Genomic DNA, 16,057 nt, shown 5'->3' on the forward strand with positions numbered 1-16,057 from the left:
CCCTAAAATTCATGAAGAACAAGACACCTATAAGCCTTTAGTCCCTTACAGACTAAGAAATTTTGATAGAGACAATTTGTTACAGATGCATAAGATAGTACAGCCAGTTCTGTGAATCACAGCGTGTTATATTTATTTCCACATATTGTATGTTAATAATATAATTTTTAATTCAATGTATTTTAAACTTTAATAACTGCTGTATGTATATGCAGCTCTGAGAACAAGGAGGAAGAGAATAATTTCAGCCATTTTAAAATAGTTTTTGTATTTAGATTTAAATATTTCAGTTGCATTTCAAGTATCTTTTTCTGCTAAAAATTTGGCCTGTCTGAATTTTAAAAGGCATTTGGGCTTCAAACTTTAGTTAATGGCAAAAAAGTAACTAAATATTTAATTTCCTGAAATTGTTCCAAATGACAGAAACAAGAGAAAGCTTAAATACCAGGGGACAAAAATTTATAGAATAGAATTTATTAATCATGATTCATACACAAAAGACCAAACCTTTCGATGAATAACTGTATTGTTGACGTTTGGGAGGAATTTTAATTTTGTTTGTTTCTCTCAAATAGTGAGATCAGAGTCAAAAAAGCTTTAACATCTCCGTATTAGAGATTCTGTAACTCCCATCCGTTATGCCAGACTCCAGCTAAGTACTCTGAAAAGTATATTAAATCAGGATGATAATTGTTCAGTAAAATTTCTCCTAGAAGTATAGTAAATATGATTGATTTAATATATCATTGAGATTCTACTGGAAAAATGGCATGAAACAGCAACATTCTGTTGCCATTTTATAACTTTCATTTTTGTAAAGTGACCATTAGCATAATATAGTAATATCATTACGACAATCTGCACAGATGAAAATATCTCAAGGCCAATATTACATTTTCATCAAGTAAATGACCATGTGTTTCAATAAACACAATTATGAATGTTAATATACCAACAGATTGAGTAATTTCATTCCTCAGCATCATTGTTTATAGGGGAAAACAAATGAATCATCTTTGAGGTAACAGGAGTGTAGACTTTTAGAACATAATCTGTTTCACTACAACTATTCTTGATTTGCTGAGTAGGAGTCAGGATTGTGCTTCTGACTGTCCTCATCTGAGGTCATCTTACCTGACTGTTCCCTTCTGAAGTAATCTTGTCATTATGTAAATACCTTATGCAGCATTATCAATTTAGAGCCAGAAAATTTAAGATGAATCACATCTTTATTTTGATAAGTATCCACAGGACACCCAATTGTACAGTAGAAACACGCAAAGAAACCTGTTCCTCCTGCCTGTTCTATCAGCTTGGACAATTCCTGAACAAGCTGTTCTCCAGCCCTGCACACCTGTGAGCAGGTCCGGGACTCTGTGGACCCAGCCATGCCCTTTCCGTCACCAAGGCCACATTTGTGGTCAGGAGGCAAGTGAGATTGTCATCACTTTCACTTGAGTCCTTTTTAGCAATAGGCATGTTGGGCATTGGAATGGATGTGCAGGTGAAATGGACACAAACCAAAAATAGAAGAGGCAACTTGTCTATGGCCTTACCATCCTGAATGTGCCTGATCACGGAAGCTAAGCAGGGCTGGTTTGGTTAGTACTTGGATGGGAGAAGAGATAACCAGCTGAAACTTCAGTATCTGGCTGACGGGCTGCTTCAGCCTTCAAGCATAGCTTAATTATATGTATCACTGGGGAAGATCCTTTTCTGGAAAGAGGCAACATTTTAAGACCATTCAAGATTAACCTTTATTTAAGCAAAAAGAAATGTTTCTACTTTCAAATGCTTTTTGGTAAAAATCTTTAAAAAACAATAAATGATTTTTCTGATTTGTTAAAAAAAAAAAAAAAGAAAACAATCACTGTGTTCCTTGGCTGTAGCATAGCAGCAAACATAGATAGTATAAGAACACTTATCCTGGCATGGGTCCTAAAATATAGTTGCTTGAAGAAGTCTATATTGTGACCTTAATTTTTAGTCCTTTGCCTCTTTGGGAACTCCAGTGTTAAGAGAGGTTTGCACAACCTCATGGTCCTCAGGTTGTTATCACATAGCTGAACATTATACAACATGAATTCATGAATTATGTAGTTAATTAATATATCAAAGAAGATCTTATTACAAGTTCTCTTAGTTATAGCCCCACAACCTTAACTGTTATTTCCAAGAATTTCTATCCATCCACTCTTCCTATTTTGCAAACTACAGTTACAGAGGAGGTGTGAATGAAAAGTTTTCTATATGATTCCAAAAATGTGTTAGGATGTTTTGAAAAGTTTTGATTCCTTTGAAAAGTTCTAATTTATAAGTGACTTAGCAACATGATTAGATGGGACAAAACCCATAGCTACACATCTTTCTCTAGAAGTATTCTTAATGTTGACTCTTGACAAAATTTCAGATCCATTCAAAATTTCACATACATTAAAATAAAAAAACTAATATAAGATTAAGTAGACTGTACAAAGGCTTCCTGAAAGATTACGTTTTTACATTGTCTATTTTTCATTCATTGCAAGCATGTTTGTAATTACTCAGTGAATGGCTAATTTCAAACCTGTACCATTTAATTCTCACATCTCTGTCATGTCAGGGATGACATCTATTGATTTCCTTTTTTTTTTCATTCAGTTTGAGATCTTCCTGGTCCTTGATATTGTGAGTGACTCTTGGTTGGAACCTAGACATTTTAGTTATTATTTTATGAGACTATGGATCCTCTGCTGGTTGAAACCTAGACATTTAAGATATTATTTTATGAGACTATGGATCTGCTGCTGTCATCCTCTCTCTGCTTTTCTTTTTCTTCTTCACTTACTCCTACACCTTTAACCCAACGCTGAAGTAGGACCAGGGAAACATTAAAAGTTGGCCCACAGATGGAAGGAACATTGTACTCCATGTGTCACATTTAAATTCTCCAGGAAGAAAGGGCTTGTCAATAAAGTGTCTTTTTAAGTCACAGGTGGCAGTAAGGCTGTGCTACCCCCACCTTTTCTTTCTGATCATTATCTCCGAATGTCACTTATTTTCTGAAGTATCTAAGTAGCACCACCACTACCCAAGATTGATATTCTCCGTTTATGTTCAATCATAACTCACTAGTGAAGATTAATTGGGGAGGAGACAAGTCTGAATTAGAAATCACCGAAGTAGTATTTTAAAAGAAGTGCAGATTTACTGCATTCAATTCTAGACCTAATTCAGAGGCATGGCTCTAACTGTTACTAAGGACATGTCTTAAACGGCCTATTTTAAAGCTTAGAGACCACCCATTTGTACATTAGTAGAAAGTAATGTGTTTTAAATCCTTAACAATAGTTTTCTTGAGTAGATTAACCACTGCTTTAAAAATCCTATTTATCTCCTACAAATACTAAGTAAATTTCAACACAACCCTTTTCTGAATATTCACAAGTTCTACAGTAGTGGAATCTAAATTAGAAGCTCGATTACATATGATATTTCTGTTTAAAAGGCACTAATTAAGCTGCTTTGCCCTGTAAACACTAGAATGTGGGTTGGCACAGTCATTTCATAATCTGAAATCTAACACAATTATTTCTGGATGAAGCATTTGCCATAAAATTTAACAGGCTATATTAGCTGTTGGTTTTCACTGATGATCCATAAATACTAACCTTTATCTCTTTATATTTTTCTTGTTCTTTTTATGGTTAATTTAGAATTTCACTGTTAGGTATTTGCTTATATAAAGTGCTTACTGATACCAAAGACTCAAAACACTGTTGAGCATGTTTATGCTGCAAAGTGAATGAGTGTTGCAAAGTTTGACGAAGTGTAGAGAGATTGGAAGAGTATAGAAGTTACTTTTAGAAAATCTAAACTATCTTTTAGAAAAATTCTCTCACAGTTTTTAAAATGGCATTCAAAATCCAGAGAAAACAATTTAAGCTTGTTGCAAGTGGAAAGTCAACAGTGGTTTAGATCAATTGTACACACTGTGCAAGATGTTTATGTGCTGACAGCTTGTGTGCCTACCTCCACATCAATTCAGCTATTATACCAGCTAATTCTTCTATCTAGGATTCATAACATAAAAACGTACTTCCTCTTTCTTAGGGAAAGTTGACTATGGGTAGAGAAGAGTTGCCCTTATTTCACCTTGAAGAATAACAATATAAGCTCACGTGCAATGAAATAGCAGACTTATTGGAAATGATTACTAGTTTCTTGAAAGCAAAGAAGTACATATTTTTTTAACTTCATAAGAATTTAGAAGTTGGTCATTCATCATCCCCTTCTGCACTCTGAGTGCTGAACCAATTGAAAAACAGATGGAAGCAAGCATCAGACAGAAATCAAAACAGTAGCTTAGACTGTGTTTCTCTAGTGACATAGGCCCTTCAAATCCTACTTTTTGAAAGAGTGGCTAGGATACATGAAGTCATTACAGTATCAACTGCATACCCACAACATTTAGAAAATATATAACTCCCCAGCCCCTACTCCAAGGTTATGTTCTCAGAACCAGGTATCTAGTGCAGTCTAGCCCTGCACCGTCCAATACAGTGGCTCCTAGCCACGGGTGACTGTTGAGCACTCATAATGTGGCTCTTGTGACAGAGGATTTGAATATTCATTGTGTTGTAATTAATTTAAAATGACATTTAAAAACTGATTCTCAATTCACTATTGGAAGACTTTGAAGTCTACTTGAAACAATTTCAGGTATGTGAATCTACTTTTTCAACTGTAAACTACATGGAATCTAAGTATAAATTAGTTCTTTCTAATTGGAATAATTAATTCCATTAAAACTAAAGGGCCAAATTGAGATATACTGTCAGTACAAAATAAAAAAGAATTTCGAAGACACAGCCCAAGAAGGAGAATATAAAATAGCCCATTTATAATTGTTTACATGTTGAAAGAATCGTATCTTGGATATACGGGGTTAAATAAAACAGGAAAATTGACTTTTAAAAATTCATCTGTTTCTTTTTACTTTTTTAACATGATTACTAGAAAATGTTTAATTACATATGTGGCTCACATTGTATTTCTATTAGACTCACTCTGCTAGACTGTGATGTAGATTCGCCCTCTAATTGGCGTGTAAACGTCATGGTGGAAATTTAATTGTGTCTAGGGGAAGAAGAACAAACTAACAAGAGCCAGGAGAAAGAGAAAATCTTCTGGCTCCTAGGAGGCCAACTGGTCTGGGCCAGTTTGTGTCTCTGCATGGCTTCCGAACCTGAACTTAAGTGGAAGAAATCTCCCACCAGAGGTTACTCACATTGCCAAGTGTTTATCTCTTCTCAAACCTAGGATTACCAAGCTCTGAGTGTATCTCACCTGGATGCTTCTTCTCCTACTCTTATTTTTTAAAAGCTTTTACTTCTCTAGGCTTTGATTAACATTAGCTATTAAAATTATAGTGTAGGCCAGGCGTGGTGGCTCACACCTATAGTTCCAGCGCTTTGGGAGGCCAAGGTGGACGGATCACTTGAGATCAGAAGTTTGAGACCAGTCTGGCCAACATGGTGAAACCTGGTCTCTACTAAAAATAAATAAAGAAATACAATTGCAAAATAAATAAATAAATAAATTTGCAATATAAAACTCCCCTTTACTCTCTATTTTCCTATTGCAACATAATTCAGCTTTCCCTGGGTACTCATCCCTTAATCCCAGGTGAGAAAAAAAGTATAAAAAATGAAACGTCTACTAATGCCCGGCCCTGCAAAAAACTTATACTCCCACTTCTGGTGGAGGCAACATTGAAGGTTGGCTCTCTGGTGTCTAAAAAGATGTTCAGCCCATGTTGATTCGAACACCTCCTTTTTGTAAAAGGCTTTGCCCTTTCCACATGGACTATGAAGGCCCTGCAGAAGTGAAACCATGTCCCCAGTCTAAACTCCCTGGAAGAACCTCTCCTGACCCAATAAAGAATTGCTTTTTCTGCCCAAGAACAGAGCTCTTCTTGCTTAGTTTGAGGTCCAGGAGACCACCGGGATCACCAAGATAAATGCTTTTTCTTGCTAACCCAAAGCAGAAACAGGTGCGTTTCTCAGTTACTCAGCCAGCCCACACTGCTGCCTCCTGGAGCCCACACAGGGTTCCTTTTTCAGCTGTAGTTCTAGACCTTGGCTGTGTTTTGGAATCACCTTCCCAATCTCAAACATAAAATAAGGCCCAGAGTCCAGGCCAGACTCACTACCTGAGCATTTTCAGCTACTAAGGAGAACTTGAAGAAAAGAAGTTGACCAAGCAGAGGACTCGTGTGTGCCCTGGCACTTTTCCTGTCTCACTAATCACCCTTCTCGTATCATAACTCAGCCTCCTCATGAAAAAATAGAATGAATAAATGTGAGTGGGGAAATGCCGAAACACCCTTCTCATAACTTGCACATGAATCCTCCTCTATGTTCCAAGACAGAGAAAGAGAGAAAATGGTACCAAAGAGAGCCTGTGTGCAGTACTCAAGGCAAGGCTTTGCATGTTTCAAGTGTCCAATATTTATCTGTTGACACAAAGAGTGCCTTAATTATGTCAGAATTACTTTGGCTTTGTTTTTTTTCTGCTCTAGAAACATTTTGTTCGTGTAAGTCAAACATTAGAAAAAGTTTGGAATTTAAATTCTTATCAGGCAATGACCAAGGGAAAATATTTCTGTTAAAGGATTAATCATACAGAACAGCTAAAATTCTAGCAGTAATAAAACTCAGGAAACTGCGGGGGGGAGTGGGGTGGATAGGTTTTGGAGAATGTTTGTCAGTAATATTTTTTTTTTTTTTTTTGACCTGTTCTGGAAGCTTTTTATTTTGCTCCAAGTTTAAGAATTTTCACTGATGGCAGAAAACCAACACTTAGCCTCCCGCGTAGCCCTGCCCAGCTTCTGAATCTTGGTCTTGACAGACATGTCAACATACTTCTCTCCAATGCGCACAGTCATTCCACCCATGATTGACGGATCAGTCTTAGCCTCCAATTTCAATACTTGGCCTTGACTCAGGAAGCTCTTGAGGACAGTTTTTAATTCAGAGAGTGTGGCTTCTTCTAAAGGAGATGCGGTGGTCACCGTGCAAGGCACTTCTCTGCGATGGACACTCATCATGGTAGAAAAGGCAGAAACGACTCCCTGGGCATTGCTTAAGCGACCATTTTCCGCAAGCAAATTGATCAGGTTGGTGGTGAGGGGAGAGAACCTCTCTGTTGCTGTGATGTCATTTAGGCTTTTCACTTTAATAGAACGCTTCACATAGGGATTCAAAACAGAAGCAGCCACTTTGGGTTCCTTCAGGATTTGTGCAACTCTCAACAGCTCCTTTTCTACTTGCTCCAACTTATTCTGTTTTGATGCAGCAGAATAAAGAGCTGTGGCATAGCGACCTTCAGTACCGTATACCTGAACAGGAGGCCTCACAAGCTTGGCAAACGGTCTGACCACAGAGGTACTGAAACATCGCACCTGCCGGGAGAGCCCGGACACTGCTGGGGTGGCCATCTTCTCCAGGGCGGCTGTAGGTCCTTGTCAGTAATATTTGAAAATCCAGATCTTCCTTAAAAGTCTACAGATTTGAGTGTACCCCTCACCCAAGGAAATCTGTCTCAAGAGACAGAATCAGTCCATTTTCAGGGTTCCCCGGGGAAGTTTGTCACAGCCAGACATAAATGTGATGAAAGGCAGGAAAGGGAGAGACAGAGGCTGGGACAAAGAAGATGACAGGCTTTATCTGTGACATTGGACCAGAATGATAACCATAACCCAGGGTGTGTTTTCAAAGTTTTTGTTGTAAACTAAATGTTTTGGTATATTTGTCAGAACTTTTTATCTTGGTTAATTTAATTAAAATAAAGTCTGTAGCCAAAATAAAATTATATAAACGTTAATCAGGATGTTTCCTGTAGTTTTTGACATAAGCCAAATTAAGTAGTTATTTTTCTAACACATGGAATTCTTACATTTGTCTCTGTGCGAGATCCATGTCAATGTTAATTGTTTTACTATGTTTGAAATTCAGTCTTTTAAAATGGGTTTTCTCTGGTCTCCTCCAAGGCTATAAATATCTACATATTACATTGCTGTTGGCAAAAGTTTTCAAATGCTATTCACTCAATTTGAAAAAAATTTACACTTTTATAAAGCTGGTATGAATGTGACTCTCAAATCTCATCAATTGGCACTAATCAGGTTCATCATCAAAATAAACCTGATAACTACTAAAACTAAATGTCAGAATTTTCAAGACAACAAATGGCCAAGAACTTGGCGTCAGAGGCAGTCCTGCTTTTGGTTGATTCTTGATGACGATTGAGAACAGGCCTCCTAACCACTGATATGAATATTTGCCTCTAAGAAGTAAAGCCCGTTTACCATTTAGAAGCTAAAGTTCAGAAATAAAACTCTGACACAACAAAACATCAATAAAATAAAGCCAGACAGAACACTGGAAAAATTCACAAATCTCCAATGTGAATATACATCTCTAATACAAATTATATTCAAGCTACAGTGATTTGTCTCTGCTGCAAGCAATTATGTACCTATTGTTAAAATAGTGTGAGTCACGGCAAGAACATGGACAATATCAATTCCCTTCAGAGACTGGACTCTGTGAAATCTTTCCAGTTCTAACTACACAGTACGATCTTTTTAAAAATAGCAACTTTGCACTCTTTTCAGACCCAAGTATGTTGAATGGGATGAGGTATTACTTTCAAGGACAAGCATTGGATATTAATCAAAATGAAAATACTTTTTTTTCTTTTTTGAGATGGAGTCTCTCTCTGTTGCCCAGGCTAGAGTGCAGTGGCACAGTCTCAGCTTACTGCACCCTCCGCCTCCTGGGTACAAGCAATTCTCTGCCTCAGCCTCCTGAGTATCTGGGACGACAGGCGCCCGCCACCATGCCCAGCTAACTTTTGTATTTTTAGTAGAGACAGGGTTTCATCATGTTGGCCAGGCTGGACTCCAACTCCTGACCTCAGGTGATCTGCCTGCCTCAACCTCCCAAAGTGCTGGGATTACAAGCATGAGCCACTGCGTCAGGCCTAATCAAAATGAAAATATTTTTAACACAGAAATAAAAGCTTTCCAGTGCTAAAGCTTCTGTCTCCTTAGAGCAAAAGAGCTCCACTAAGAGGAAAACTGAATGTTATTGAGACGTAGTTTAACAAGTTCCTGGGAATATAGATTGAATTGTGTCACTGCCAAAGAAGATAGGTTGAATCCTTCACTCCTGGAATCTGTGAATGGGACTTTATTTGGGAGTTGCAGATGTAATTGAGTTCGGATGAGGTCATACTGAAGTAAAGTGGGCCCTTATTCAATGACTCGTATCCTCATAAGAGAGACCTGTGGACCTAGGCACACAGGGAGGGTGCCAGGTGAGGACAAAGTTAGAGTCTAAGAGCTACGTATACAAGCCAAGAGGCATTAAGGTTTGCTGGCAACCACCAGGAACTAGTAAGATGCAAGGAAATATTCTCCCCTAGAGCCTTCAGAGAGAGAGCACAGCCCTGCTGGCACCCGCGTTTTGGACTTTTAGTCTTCAGACTGTGAGAAAATTAAGTTCTTTTGTTTGTAGCTACCCAGTTTATGGTAATTTGTTTCAGCAACCCTAGGAAACTTCTACATAAGGCTATATCCAAACTCCTCTTATCTCTTAGGAAACCAAAGTTCTATCCTTAAGCGAATATAAGATATAAGTTCACAGATAACTCAGAATGTCCTCCCACTTCTCAAGAACTAGTCCTGGGTTTGCATTATCCTTATAAATGTCCTAAGATGATTTTTTCAACCATATGTTACCAAGAAGTAGGGAAGTTTCAGCATTAACAATACAGAGCTTTGTAACAATTAGCCATCTGTTTATAATGCTGTTAGGGATTGACAGCATCTCAATGGAAGCAGGGAAAACAACAGAAATATTATATCTGCCAAGTTCTAGTCATTCGTTATCTTACATAGTAATTTGCTGTCTCATGAGATCACTAAGGAGAGGAAAAAACCATGCTGTGCTACAAAATAAACTTTGTAAAGCAGGTAGTTTAATAGCAAATTAATGATGTGCTGACAAGATCAAGACCCCAAAAAAAAAAAAATGTAGTCATAGTTTCTACAGTGCAGCTAATAATGCAAGTTTGTAAGCTGTCTCACGAGAAGGTAGTATTTATTTTTTTCCGAGGAGCTATTTGAAAACCAGAGAGTAAGATATTTTAAGATGGTTTTTCTCAATGCCAGTTTGTTTTAAACATTACTAGAATTCAGACATTATCTTGCTGTCACTCTTAATATCCATCTTAATTATGGGTGTCCCTGTGGTAAAGTCTAACCTCTTTCAATCTCATCTCTTGACTTGATGATTCATTTCAAAGCATGTGTTAATACAATGGGGCTTCTTCTCACGAGCAAAGTAACTTTGAATAAAGTTTATAAAAGTAAAAGAAATAAAGCAGATGGCAAATAGTGCCCACAGAATTGGTTATAGTATCATTATCCATTAAGAAATGAATTTTTTTCATTAGATGATATAGGTCTTATTTATCTTTCTCTCATAAATATTTATATATATATTTACATATATATAAATAGATAGTAAGATAGATATAGTGATATTGCAAATTGGCAATAAAGAAGATGGCTTTAATATTTTATATGGTTTGGCTCTGTGTCCACACCCAAATCTCATCCTGAATTGTAATTTCCATGTGTCAAGGGAGGGACCTGGTGGGAGGTGATTGGGTCATGGAGGCGGTTTCCCCCATGCTGTTCTCAGGATGGTGAATGAGTTCTCACAAAATTGAGTACTTTGAAAGTATTTGGAGACTGGGTGCAGTGGCTCACGTCTGTAATCCCAATGCTTTGGAAGGCCAAGGTGGGCAGATCACCATGCTGAAACCCCATCTCTACTTAAAAATACAGAAATTAGCTGGGCATGGTGATCTGCACCTGTCATCCCAGTGCTCAGGAGGCTGAGGCAGAAGAATCGTTTGGGCCAAGGAGGTGGAGATTGCAGTGAGCTGAGAACACACCACTGCACTCCAGCCTGGGCAACAGAGCAAGACTCTGTCTCAACAACAACAAAAAAAAATCGCCAGGTGTGGTGGTGGGTGTCTGTAATCCCAGCTATTCGGGAAGCTGAGGCATGTGAATCACTTGAACCCAGGAGGGAGAGGTTGCGGTGAACCTAGATCACACCACTGCACTCCAGGCTAGGTGACAGAGTGAGACTCTGTCTCAAAAAAAAAAAAAAAAAAAAAATTGTTTGTCAGTTTCCAAATCCTTGTTCTCTCTCTTTCCTGCTGCCATGTAAGACGTGCCTTGCTTCCCCTTCTACTTCTGCCATGATTGTAAATTTCCTGAGGCCTTCCTCCTCCATGAGGAACTGTGAGTCAATTAAACCTCTTTCTTTATAAATTATGCAGTCTCAGGTTGTTCTTCATGGCAGTGCGAAAATGCACTAATACAATATTTGGACACTCTGTGCAACAATATGGGGTTCATTTATTGCTCAGGCTGAATTAAAATGCTATGTGTGTTATCTCTCATATCAAACTATCTTTAAGATGATGACAAAGGGATTCCAGGTGACAACTTGGAATGAAAGATACTGACCCACTGTTTTCTTTCCTGTAGCTTTTCCTCAGGTGGACAGAAACAATTACACCTTTTTTTCACCAGTCTACTAAATTGAACTCTTTCTTAATATCACCCCAGCTGCTTTTCTTCCTTTCTATGTCAACCACGCTTCTGTTTGTGATAAGGATTTTCACCTCATCTGATGAAAAGAGCAGTCTACTGTGAGAAATAACTAAGTTTCTACTCCCAAAGCACAAGCAGTTTCTGTCAAAGCAGGAATACAAATAGGGTCCCTTGGAACCTAGCCCAGTGCCTTTCCAACATAATGGTGGTTATTGAGCCATCAGACCACACTTTCAGCAGATACTTGAACTTCCACTGTGTCTGAATCATTTTATTAGTGTAATAGAGCTGTAGAGATCAATAAGACCCAACCCATGCTTATAAATGCCTCATAACACAAAAGGACAGAGAAATTATGCATAAATAAATGCAAAATAAATGCAGATAAATCTCCATGGCTGTTCAGTTACACAGGCATCAAACACATCCATTGACTATTTACCACATACCAACTTTGTTGTAAAGGCTGTTGATGATACAAATTGAACCAGATTTAGGCAATCACCAATCTCACAAAGTTTGCAATCCAATTAGAAGAGAAAAGCATTTAAAACAGCCATTGTATTATAGAATCATTAATGCAATGAAAGGAAGATTCCCAAGTATTAAGGGAAGGCAAAGCTGGGACACCTAACCTAATCTAAAGGGTCCAACATAAATTTCTTTGAAGTGGCATATAAATTAACACATTACCGAATGCAGTGGCTCATGGCTGTAATCCCAGCACTTTGGGAGGCTGAGGCATGAGGCTCACTTGAGGTCAGGAGTTCCAGAGCAGCCTGGGCAACATGGTAAAACCCTGTGTCTACTAAAAATATAAAAATTACCTGGGCATGGTAGTGTACTCAGGGGGCTAAGGTGGAAGAATTGTTCCAACCCAGGAGGCAGAAGTTGCAGTGAGCCAAGATCATGCCGTTGCACTCCAACTTGGGCAATAGAGTGAAACTCCATCTCAGAAAAAAAAAAAAATTAAGACATGAAGGGTAGGAGTTAGCCAGTATGGTATTTTGTGGTGATGCAGGTGTAATCTAATCACTGATGAAATGGTCTTCCAGCAAACCACTTCAAGAAAGCTTTGAAAATCAACCACATCCTTTCGGTCTGTCCACCATCAAAAAAGATAATAGCCTGACAAACCATGGGTTACAAATGCCTGACGCATAACCGTGATTACCGCATTAGAGGTTTAAAATGCAACTAGGAAAACTTGAAAATATAAGCACCAATTTCAAATCACTAGTCACCTGCATCCATTTCAACCATTCCCCAGTACTCCTCCAAGCACTCTGTTTGGCTTGTATTGTATCCAAGACCATCTGAAATCACAGAATAAACTTCCTGTAACATGAATCTTTTGTGTGCATAATAATGCATACTAACAATTTACAATTTGTTATAATGTCCTATAATGTACTTCTTTATTGAATCTGTGTGACTAAAGAGGGCAGTCTGGAGAAAATCTAGTAGGATAACTTCCTAGGGATGGAGTTCTTCAGCTTCAAATCTTTATAACTGGGACCCCTTACATTAGCACTCAGCTTTGGCCAGTATCTCTGGAACCACTCTTTTACATATATATATATGATTGTTTTGTCATGTACCTTGTAAAAAGGTATTTGTTACCAATGATAAAAGGAAGTGAACTTTAAAAAATACATGTCTTATTACTGTCATTTGAACTATTCCTCAAAGCACTGATTGTATATGATATAGGTACCTCTAGGAATTCAAGCTCAAGTTATTGACAACACAAAAGATACAAACTGATTTCCAAAAGTGTTATCCAAGAAATTAATCATTTATAAGGGAAGCCAGGTATCTTTCCATTTCTTTTATATATATATATTTGTGTGTGTGTGTGAGTGTGTGTGTGTATGTATTTATATATATACTTTAAGTTCTAGGGTACATGTGTACAATGTGCAGATTTGATACAGAGTTATACATATGCCATGTTGGTTTGCTCCACCCATCAACTCGTCATTTATTTTAGGTATTTCTCCTACTGCTATCCCTCTCCCAGCCCCCCACCCCCTGACAGGCCCCAGTGTGTGACGTTACCTGCCCTGTGTCCAAGTGTTCTCATTGTTCAGTTCCCACCTATAAGTGATAACATGTGGTGTTTGGTTTTCTGACCTTGTGATAGTTTGCTGAGAATGATGGTTTCCACCTTCATCCATGTCCCTGCAAAGAACATGAATGCATCCTTTTTTATGGCTGTGTAGTATTCCATGGGATATATATGCCACATTTTCTTAATCCAGTGTATCATTGATGGACATTTGGGTTGGTTCCCAGTCTCTGCCATTGTGAATAGTGCCACAATAAACATACGCATGCATGTGTCTTTATAGGAGCACGATTTCTAATCCTTTGGGTATACACCCAGTAATGGGATTGCTGGGTCAAATGGTATTTCCAGTTCTAGATCCTTGAGGAATCGCCTCACTGTCTTCCACAATGGTTGAACTAGTTTACAGTCCCACCAACAGTGTAAAAGTGTTCCTATTTCTCTACATCCTCTCCAGCACCTGTTGTTTCCTGACTTTTTAATGATCGCCATTCTAACTGGTGTGAGATGGTACCTCATTGTGGTTTTGATTTGCATTTCCCCGATGACCAGTGATGATGAGCATTTTTTCATGTGTCTGTTGGCTGCATAAATGTCTTCTTTTCAGAAGTGTCTGTTCATATCCTTTGCCCACTTTTTGATGGGGTTGTTTGTTTTTCTCTTGCAAATTTGTTTGAGTTCTTAGTCAATTCTGGATATTAGCCATTTGTCAGATGGGTAGATTGCAAAAATTTTCTCCCATTCTGTAGGTTGCCTGTTCACTCTGATGGTAGTCTTTTGCCGTGCAGAAGCTCTTTGGTTTAATTAGATCCCATTTGTCTATTTTGGCTTTTGTTGCCATTGCTTTTGGTGTTTTTGTCATGAAGTCCGTGCCCATGCCTATGTCCTGAATAGTATTGCCTAGGTTTTCTTCTAGGGTTTTTATGGTTTTAGGTCTAACATTTAAGTCTTTAATCCATCTTGAATTAATTTTTGTATAAGGTGTAAGGAAAGGATCCAGTTTCAGCTTTCTACATAAGGCTAGCCAGTTTTCCCAGTACCATTTATTAAATAGGGAATCCTTTCCCCATTTCTTGTTTTTGCCAGGTTTTTCAAAGATCACATGGTTTTAGATGTGTGGTGTTATTTCTGAGGCATCTGTTCTATTCCATTGCTCTATATCTCTGTTTTGGTACCACTACTATGCTGTTGGGGTTACTGTAGCCTTGTAGTATGATTTGAAATCAGGTAGCGTTATGCCTCCAGCTTTGCTCTTTTTGCTTAGGATTGTCTTGGTAATGCGGGCTCTTTTTTGGTTCCATATGAACTTTAAAGTAGTTTTTTCCAATTCTGTGAAGAAAGTCATTGGTAGCTTGATGGGGATGGCATTGAATCTATAAATTACCTTGAGTAGTATGGCCATTTTCATGATACTGATTTTTCCTATCCACGAACATGGAATGTTCTTCCATTTGTTTGTGTACTCTTTTATTTCACTGGGCAGTGGTTTGTAGTTCTCCTTGAAGAAGTCTTTCATATCCCTTGTAAGTTGGATTCCTGAGTATTTTATTCTCTTTGTAGCAATTGTGAATGGGAGTTCACACATGATTTGGCTCTCCATTTATCTGTTATTGGTGTATAGGAATGCTTGTGATTTTTGCACATTGATTTTGTATCCTGAGAGTTTGCTGAAGTTTCTTATCAGCTTAAGGAGATTTTGGGCAGAGACGATAGGGTTTTCTAAATATACAATCATGTCATCTGCAAACAGGCACAATTTGACTTCCTCTTTTCCTAATCGAATACCCTTTATTTCTTTCTCTTGCCTGATTGCCCTGACCACAACTCCCAACGCTATGTTGAATAGGAGTGATGAGAGAAGGCATCCCTGTCTTGTGCCAGTTTTCAAAGGGAATGCTTCCAGTTTTTGCCCATTCAGTATGATATTGGCTGTGGGTGTGTCATAAATAGCTCTTGTTATTTTGAGATATGTTCCATCAATACCTAGTTTATTGGGAGTTTTTAGCAAGAAGGGCTGTTGAATTTTGTCGAAGGCCTTTTCTGCATCTATTGAGATTGTCATGTGTTTTTTGTCGTTGGTTCTGTTTATATGATGAATTACATTTATTGATTTGTGTATGTTGAAACTGCCTTGCATCCCAGGCATGAAGTCGACTTGATTGTGGTGGATAAGCTTTTTGATGTGCTTCTGGATTTGGCTTGCCAGTATTTTATTGAGGATTTTCACATTGATGTTCATCAGGGATATTGGTCTAAAATTGTCTTTTTTTGTTGTGTCTCTGCCAGGTTTTGGTATCAGGATGATG

At 38.0% G+C, this 16,057-nt stretch overlaps 1 protein-coding gene and 1 pseudogene across 1 annotated transcript in view; one reads left to right on the top strand and one right to left on the bottom strand.

Annotated features, from left to right (window-relative positions):
• The window catches only part of CNTNAP2 (contactin associated protein 2), a 2,242,274-nt gene that overhangs the window by 1,678,570 nt on the left and 547,647 nt on the right, over positions 1-16,057 (top strand). The gene's annotated exons all lie outside the window — the stretch shown is intronic.
• LOC103227171 (ATP synthase subunit O, mitochondrial pseudogene) lies at positions 6,756-7,522 on the bottom strand (annotated as a pseudogene).

The sequence above is a fragment of the Chlorocebus sabaeus genome, chromosome 21 (assembly GCF_047675955.1).
Source record: "Chlorocebus sabaeus isolate Y175 chromosome 21, mChlSab1.0.hap1, whole genome shotgun sequence".
Taxonomy (NCBI): domain Eukaryota; kingdom Metazoa; phylum Chordata; class Mammalia; order Primates; family Cercopithecidae; genus Chlorocebus; species Chlorocebus sabaeus.